At 46.7% G+C, this 8,489-nt stretch overlaps 3 non-coding genes across 3 annotated transcripts; all 3 read left to right on the forward strand.

Annotated features, from left to right (window-relative positions):
• The first annotated feature begins 3,685 nt into the window (after positions 1-3,685).
• On the forward strand, positions 3,686-3,757 carry TRNAE-CUC (transfer RNA glutamic acid (anticodon CUC)). Its single transcript has one exon. It is a non-coding gene; the product is annotated as a tRNA-Glu (tRNA).
• Positions 3,758-3,930: 173 nt separating this feature from the next.
• Positions 3,931-4,002, forward strand: TRNAE-CUC (transfer RNA glutamic acid (anticodon CUC)). The gene has a single exon. It is a non-coding gene; the product is annotated as a tRNA-Glu (tRNA).
• Positions 4,003-4,175: 173 nt separating this feature from the next.
• Positions 4,176-4,247, forward strand: TRNAE-CUC (transfer RNA glutamic acid (anticodon CUC)). Its single transcript has one exon. It is a non-coding gene; the product is annotated as a tRNA-Glu (tRNA).
• The last annotated feature ends 4,242 nt before the right edge of the window (positions 4,248-8,489 follow it).

Below are 8,489 nucleotides of genomic sequence, written 5' to 3' on the forward strand. Positions count from 1 at the left end.
ATACATGACTTCTGTGTCATGATTATCATGTTTGGATGTGTCCTTTACCTTCGTCATCTGTTCACGTCCCATGATACCAAATTTAGTATATGTGGAGCTGGTGAGACAGATGAGAGCATGCTATCAGCGTGACATGTTGTCATGTTCTTACATTGCATGCTTGTCAGGATTATCATGTTTGCACCAGACGTATATTTCCTCATGCATTGACGCCACGTAACAACAAATTTGGTATATGTGGAGCTAACAAAATGGCCGCGAGCACATCATGAAGGGCCCAATATACTCCAATGTCGTTGACGCGCGCGCAGCTGGGCACAGCGATGCTATAGGTTAGCAAAACACGAGCACTTTACAGTCTCAAACTAGGCGTGACCAGCGTGCTTCGGCGCGGCCTAACGGTCACCGCCGCGAAGTACGACATGTTGCATTTCGCGCCGATGCGTTGCCCAGACAACACTGCGTCTTCCTCTTTTCGTAACGGAGGGATGTCGGACGCGCTGACACACGCATGCGTCAAAGCAACACAGCGCGGAGCGCGCCTGCGTGTAAATGGCAGGACGGGCCCCTGGCGTGGCAACGCCGGCGTGACGCGACGAAATGAACGCCGGCGAGTACGCGCACGGCGTCACGTCCAACTGTGTTGGTGCCTTGACTGTGGCATGTAGTCATGCTCTCACATGACACGCATCTCATGATTATCATGTTTGCACCAGTCACATACCTTCGTCATCCATTGGCGTCACGTAATACCAAATATGGCATAAGTGAAGCTCGCGAAACGGCCGCGAGCGTATCATCAGTGTGGCATGTAGTCATGTTGTTACATGACACGCATCTCATGATGTACATGTTAGGGTCTGTGACTTGTGTTCGCCATGCAATCGTGCCTTACCGTACTTGTTTTGCAACATGCCATGCGAAAGAAACCACCGCAAGAGCTGCGGAACCATGAAATGTAAATTATGACATCCATGACATACATGTCATAATATTCACCTTATGGCTAGTCAAGTATATTCTTCATACAGTCATGTTATGCTATACCAAGTTGCTATCGATACCATTACCTAAATGGCCAGGAGAGCTAAAAGTCGTAGGCGGCTAGATAGATAGATAGATACGCTCAAAGTCGCCTAAGTTTGCTAAGAAATGCTTCGCATTTGAAAACGGACATAGAAAACTACAAAGGGGCAGTTATACGCGCTCGCGCAGAGCACTTTTAGTTGGTCAAAACACCGATGAAACGGTCACTGTGCGAAGAAAAGCGCTACACGTTCTATAATAAAATAAAACGCATAAAATATGGGGAGGTGACCACCACGAACACACAAATGATAAAACAAGCGTTTGTCGATTATTACAAAGGATAGCTGGGCAGCAGCGGCAAAAGAGAAAAAGCCTTGGACGGCGAGTTCTTGTCAGTAATACCTATATACTAGATAAGAAGACTACCGAACGTCTGGAGCAGCCAATTTCAGTTGGAGGAATAGAAAAGGCCATTTACGAATTGACTGAAGGTGAAACGCTCGGCCCAGAACGACTAGGTGCCACATTTTACAAAACATTCAAAGATGCGCTGTCGGAGGTACTTTGTCGCCTCGTTGCATAAGCTTATGAAGTAAAGAAAATGCCGCCGTCCTTTTGAAGGTCTTATATCGTACTTATCCCAAAGAGTGATGACCCGGTAAAGCTCTTGTCGGTGAGCATTTATCGCCCCATAAGCCTCACTAACACAGACTATAAGGTTTTTATGAAGGTGCTTGCCAAGAGGTTACAAAGTGTGATAAGGGTATTAGTAGGACCACACCAAACATGTAGATTTAAAGGTCGAACAATTGGCACCAACATCCACACCGCGAGGAGCATTCTCGAGTGCTGCGATGTATGGGACAGCCAAGTAGCGATGTTGCAGCTAGACCTGGAAGAGGCTTTTGACCGTGTTGTGCATCCAGTAATATTTTCAATAATGGAACATGTAAATGTTGGAAATGTTATATTAGATGGCGTAAAATTGTCGTATAGGAACAGCTTTGCTAGCCTTGTTATCAACAAGAAAGTTAAGGAAAGCTTTCAACTGCTAGGAGTGCTCGTCAGGGTTGTCCCATTTCCACATTGTTATTCGCCTTGTATTTCGAGCCCTTTTGTTTTAACATAGGTAGCAATGATAGAATACGTGGCTTTCAGTTGATGATGACTGAGGTCAAAGTATTGTCACACGCAGACGATATCGTTGTTTTTTGCATGGACAGGGAAAGCATTAGTGAAGCAGTTAGCGTAGCAGATAAGTGCTCCAAGTGGTCAGGTAGTGCTTTAAATTGGGATAAAAGTGCAGGTTTCTGGCATGGAACCTGGGACGAAAAGCCTGACGTCTTCGAAAAGGTGAAGTGGAGATCCGTGCCGACGAAGTACCTTAGTGTACAATTGGAGAGTTATAACGATGCCACTGAATACTGGAAAGGAAAGACAGAAAACTTCAGAGAGAAAGTAAACAAAGGGGAAGGGAAAGACCACTGGGTGTTCGCGAGGTCAATGGTCTGCAATATATTTCTAGCGACCAAAATTTGGTATGTACTTCAAGTGCTGTGCATGAACCACTCAAGCATACAAAAGGTACGCAGAGTTTTTGCCACTGTTGTTTGGGCCTCCAAGGGGAAACGCTCGAGCCGTAAAAATCTTTTCCGCTCAGTGAATGCGGGTGGGCTGGGACTAGCCCACTTATTTCTCAAGCAAATAGTTTCAGAGAGCCAACTATATAGGACCTTACCGACGTAATGCTACCTGTGCCGATGTATCGTAGCATGTACGGAAAAGGTCCTAAGAAAAACGTCCTGCAAAGGGTTAAAAGAAGTGGAGTACGACCATTAGCAAAGGCTTTTTTTTTCAACTTCACATCAGCACGCTTCCTGTAAAACCGCCGCTACAAGAAAAGGGTTTATTTGTTCCATGGTCCGTTAATTGACTTTTATGTCACAAGCCAGAGAGCACTGATCACCTATTTTTAGATTGTTTCAACGCTACATTTTTTTAAGACATTCTGCAACGAACTTTAAAAAAAGAACCACACTTAACACCTTACGGTATCCATTTTCCACCTGTTTATAGTGCCACTGGCATGTCGTATTATATGTTTATGTGGTTAAGTATGCACGCTATCTGGAAAGCATCTTTGGCATGTCAACATCTTGATGTTAATGCACGCTCTGCCAGAGAATACCTGATTGAAAGCACAGCCTGCATAAGAAATGTATTTAATGCCGGCGAAGAGCAGCAGCTAGAGTGACTACCTGTATTGAATTAACCTGTCGCGCTTAAACGTTTTTAATTGTACTACGCCCAGAAAAGTTTGGTTGGCGTTTTTCAATGCGTTTTGGTACTTCTTGCGAAAGTGTTTTTATTAATTTGTGTGCATGATGAACTTAAATCTAATAAAGAAAAAAGAACCGGCGTAGTCTATTGGCTAGGATACCTGGCTCTCCTCCAGGAGGCCCGGGTTCGATTCCCAGCGTCGGAAAGTTTGGTTACGGTCTCATGGCGTAACGGTTAGCACTCTGGATTCAGCAATCCAAGTTCCAATCTCGTTGAGACATTCCTTTATTTTATTACTCGTAGCGTTTAATATATATTTCGAATAATTCAACTAGCCGCCTGGAAAGGACTTCTTTTTAGAGACGGTGACCTCCGTTTCGGCGTAGTCTAGTGGCTAGGATACCTGGCTCTCATCCAAGAGGCCCGGGTTCGATTCCCGGCGTCGGAAAGTTTGGTTGCGGCCTCATGGTGTAACGGTTAGCACTCTGGATTCAGCAATCCATGTTCCAATCTCGGTGAGACATTCCTTTATTTTATTACTCAATAGCCTTTAAATATATAATTCGAATAATTCAACTAACCGCCTGGAAAGGACTTCTTTTTAGAGACGGTGACCTCCGTTCCAGCGTAGTCTAGTGGCTAGGATACCTGGCTCTCATCCAAGAGGCCCGGGTTCGATTCCCGGCGTCGGAAAGTTTGGTTGCGGCCTCATGGTGTAACGGTTAGCACTCTGGATTCAGCAATCCATGTTCCAATCTCGTTGAGACATTCCTTCATTTTATTACTCAATAGCGTTTATATGTATAATTCGAATACTTCAACTAGCCGCCTGGAAAGGACTTCTTTTTAGAGACGGTGACCTCTGTTCCGACGTAGTCTAGTTGCTAGGATACCTGGCTCTCATCCAAGAGGCCCGGGTTTGATTCCCGGGGTCGGAAAGTTTGGTTGCGGTCTCATGGTGTAACGGTTAGCACTCTGCACTCAGCAATCCAAGTTCCAATCTCGTTGACACATTCCTTTCTTTTATTACTCAATAGCGTTTATATGTATAATTCGAATAATTCAACTAGCCGCCTTGAAAGGACTTCTTTTTAGAGACGGTTACCTCCGTTCCAGCGTAGTATAGTGGCTAGGATACCTGGCTCTCATCCAAGAGGCCCGGGTTTGATTCCCGGGGTCGGAAAGTTTGGTTGCGGTCTCATGGTGTAACGGTTAGCACTCTGGATTAAGCAATTCAAGTTCAAATCTCGGTGAGACATTCCTTTATTTTATTACTCAATAGCGTTTATATATATATGATTCGAATAATTCAACTAGCCGCCTGGAAAGGACTTTTTTTAGAGACGTTGCCCTCCGTTCCGGCGTAGTTTAGTGGCTAGGATACCTGGCTCTCATACAGGAGGCCCGGGTTCGATTCCCAGTGTTGGAAAGTTTGGTTGCGATCTCATGGTGTAATGGTTAGCATTCTGGCCTCTGAATCCAGCAAACTGAGTTCAAATCTCGGCGAGACATTCCTATCTTTTATCATTCGATAGCGTTTATATCTACGTTTTGAATAGTTCAACTAGCCACCTGGAAGGAATTTCTTTATAGAGACGGTGACCTCTGTTCCAGCGTAGTCTAGTGGTTAGGATACCTTGCTCTTACCCAAGAGGCCCGAGTTCGTCATTATTTTTCCGGCAGCGCAAGCGGACGGTTGCGGAATCATGAGCTCCGACGGAGCGACGATAGCGGCCCGTGCCGGCCGCGGAAACAGGATCGATGGTGAAGATGATAAGGACTACGAGATCGTGCTGCCTACGTTGCCCACAGTCCGTGTTGTAATGAACACGTTGTTTTTGCACAGTGGCGCGCGTGAGAGGTCTTAAAAAGTCGAGTATTTCCGGGACGCCCTCGCATCAGTTGGTGTGCTTGAGGAAATGATGAATGTTGAAGAGGCAGAGGAGGCAACATTCATCATTTCCTCACCACCGTGAGGAAATGATGAATGTTGAAGAGGCAGAGGAGGCGGCTCGGGGCACCGACGAGGCTACAAAGCAGGCCGGACCTCGAGACTCGTTGGCGCCTTCCTGCGGTGAAGCCCCGGAATGGAATGCCCCGGCGGACCAAGAAGCTGAAGGCGACTCGGCAGGGTCTGTCAACCAACCGGCGGCACCAGTTCTGCCTGCGGCTTTAGGGGTCGACACCGGTAAGGGTGACACACCAACCCTCCCAGAAGCGGCGGGCGACACATCCGCGTTATCCGTGGTGACAGTGAAAGCCCCCAAAAGCTTACTAGCACACAAGGTCGGAGAGCACAAGGATTCCAACGAGACGCCGCTGGAGAAGGGTGGCGTTCAAGCACCGACCAACGTCACCGCGGCTTCCAAGCGTTCCCACCCTTCGGCCAGCAATGAGAGTATTGAAACGACCACGCCTGGCCCCGGGGAACCGCCAGCAAAGACTTTGCAAGGACTGCGGCCGTCTATTGCACCGCGTCACAACTTTCCAGCTGATAATCCCGGCGGCAACGTCGAGCCAGTCGGGCAGTCAACAACTCCACCGGACGGCACCGCTGGCGATGGTCCGGTCTAGCAATGGGCTAGACGCGAAGGGTGAGCGCAGTGCTACTGGTCTCCTTTCTTAGCGTCAAAATGGCTTCTGCATTGCCGTTGAATGTCGCCAACCTTAACGTCACACGACTGGCAGGTAATAGAAAACAAATCCAGCTTTACCGTCTCTAACGGAACGTTACATTGACGTGCTAGCGGTACAGGAAACCAAAGTCAATGGCGATGCAGAGACCGGCAGCATGGTGCAACTTTTTGCGTCAAGGTATTTTGTTGTAGTTAGCCACGTGGTGGGCACATCGGCTGGCAGCGTACTATTGGCATCAAATGATGATGATGATGGTGAACCTTTGGCTTTGCTGGCACTCGCCCACAAAGGGGGATCGGCCAAGAACCGGGCGGCAGGATCATCAAGTGTGTTCAGTCAGGCATTCAGGTAGTCTCGTAGCCGTAAATAATAACAATAGGCTAACAGGGTAATCTCTTTGTTGCCCTTATGTACTCGCACACAGCAGAGAAAACCTCCCTGTGGCTATAACCTAATGTAATCCCTCCGAAGGATAAAATTAGTTCCACGTTTATTTTTAAACCTAGGTTCTCAATTGGTTCGACCAGGTATCTTTTCCTTTGACAAGCATAACGTTTACAGGATAAAAAGAAATGATCTATTGATTCCGATTCCTTGCAAAAGAGACACAACGGAGATGCTGTTAGTCCAGCTTTATGTAGGTAGTAATTCAGATGCGGAATTCTGCATCGTTATCTGGTGATTGTAGTTTCTAACTGCCGAGATACACACCACTGTTTGTTCCAGCAATATCTTAGATGTACGAAGTCTCTGACTTTATCCAATGATAATTTTTCTATTTCTTCGTGCAAACAAGCCTTTCTATATCTCAGTGCTGTTACGTAGGCAAAATCAGGTAAAATAGGTAAGATTGGTCCGCTTAAAGATGCTTTGGCTAACAAGTCTGCCATCTCATTTGGATAAATCCCGCAGTGGCCGTGTATCCATAGCAAGTGAAATTTTTTCAGGTTTTCTGGTAATAAACTGCTAATCATACTCAATAATGTCAAATTTTTTGCTGTATATAGTGCAGTGCATACTGAGAGAGAATCGGTAAGTATGACCGCTTCTGATTCGCTTGCAGGAAGTTTACGAAGCGCTAGAAATATAGCGAATAATTCAGCGATGAATATAGGCGTGTAATCTGGTAATCGAACTGAGAAAGACCAGTCGAGAGAAGTACAGAAGATGCCTATTCCAGCCTTTTCGTTCAATAGGGATGCATCCGTCGCAATAATGTTATTTATGGACAGATGAGTCAAGCAATCTTTTAACCGAATATTTAAATATTGAAGGGGCATTAGAGGGGAAAATATCATCAAATTTAATTTCAAGTTTTGAATTAGGTGTCTTCGTTATGCAAATCTGATAAATATTTACATTGACAGGCTCTAGCAATGCTGAGTGGCTATGAAAGAGGAAAAGGAAGAGAAAAGCGCTGTCCCGTTACTGCCTCTCTGAATGAGGGCACCTCCACAGGAAAGCGCAGGGAAGGGGGAATGGGAATGAAAGAGTCAGAAGAGAAGAGGTAAGAATAGAGTGGTGATATGCATTCGATCCGTCGTCTCGCGCACGCGTGCATGATAACAAACGCGAAAGCGCGACGTAAAGAAAGGCCCGCGGAGAAGCCGGGGGGGGGAGGAGATGCGCCCGTGAAAGGAAAAGAGGAAAGGAAAAAAAATAATAAAAATAAATAAAAGAAACCACTAGACAAGTGGAAAGAAGGTAGGGCACTCCCGATCCGATAGTGATGTGGAGATAGTGTATGCTGCAAAGGCTTAATGCTCCCACATAGAGTAGGAAGGGAAAAAAAAAATTAGGAAAAGGAAAAAAAAACAAGAAGAGTAGAATAATAATAATAATAATAATAATAATAATAATAATAATAATAAAGAGCGTCAGGCAGCTCCGAGCAGCCCATGTAAACAAGTACACGTGGAACTCGGAGCAAGAAAAAAAAAAGGACGTGGTGCGCAGCGCGATGTAGCAGTAAGGGAAGGAAAAAAAAAGAGGGGAGTAAGGATACGCGCTAATAAAGTATGCCAGATGCAACCGACTGGGACTCACCACCAAGAAGGCCAGCGGCACAGTGATGAGCACGATTTATGACGGACTGGAGCCGGATTCTCGATAACCGGGTGTGTCCTCCAGGTTGATTCTAAACTGTTGGGCACAAGCCTCGAAGGTGAAGAGGGCCCAAGAAGCCAGATTTCGATCATAGCCAAGTGGTAGGGCCCTGAGCGCCCTTCCAAGTGCCTTAGCGAGGGCGATCAGGTGGTCGTTCCTTTTTTGGTCCTCAGGTTGCTGCGAGGTTGCAGCAGCAGGCTCCATCGTTGCGCTTGTGTTGACGGTGACGGGAACCAGCGGTTGCAAAAAAGCGCGCGGTGTCTGCGTCACTGTCGAGCGCTTTTGGACGACAGTTGGGGCCGGCTGAGCTGTGGCCGAGAGTGGGGCAGTCGTCGTTGTTGTGGGGACGACGGGCGCACTCGTTGCAGGACAAGGGGCGGTATCCGACGTGGTGTCGGAGGTACCGACGAGCGCATCCCGGAAGGAGCGACCCTTGA

The sequence above is a fragment of the Rhipicephalus microplus genome, chromosome 6 (genome assembly GCF_043290135.1).
Source record: "Rhipicephalus microplus isolate Deutch F79 chromosome 6, USDA_Rmic, whole genome shotgun sequence".
NCBI classification, from domain to species: domain Eukaryota; kingdom Metazoa; phylum Arthropoda; class Arachnida; order Ixodida; family Ixodidae; genus Rhipicephalus; species Rhipicephalus microplus.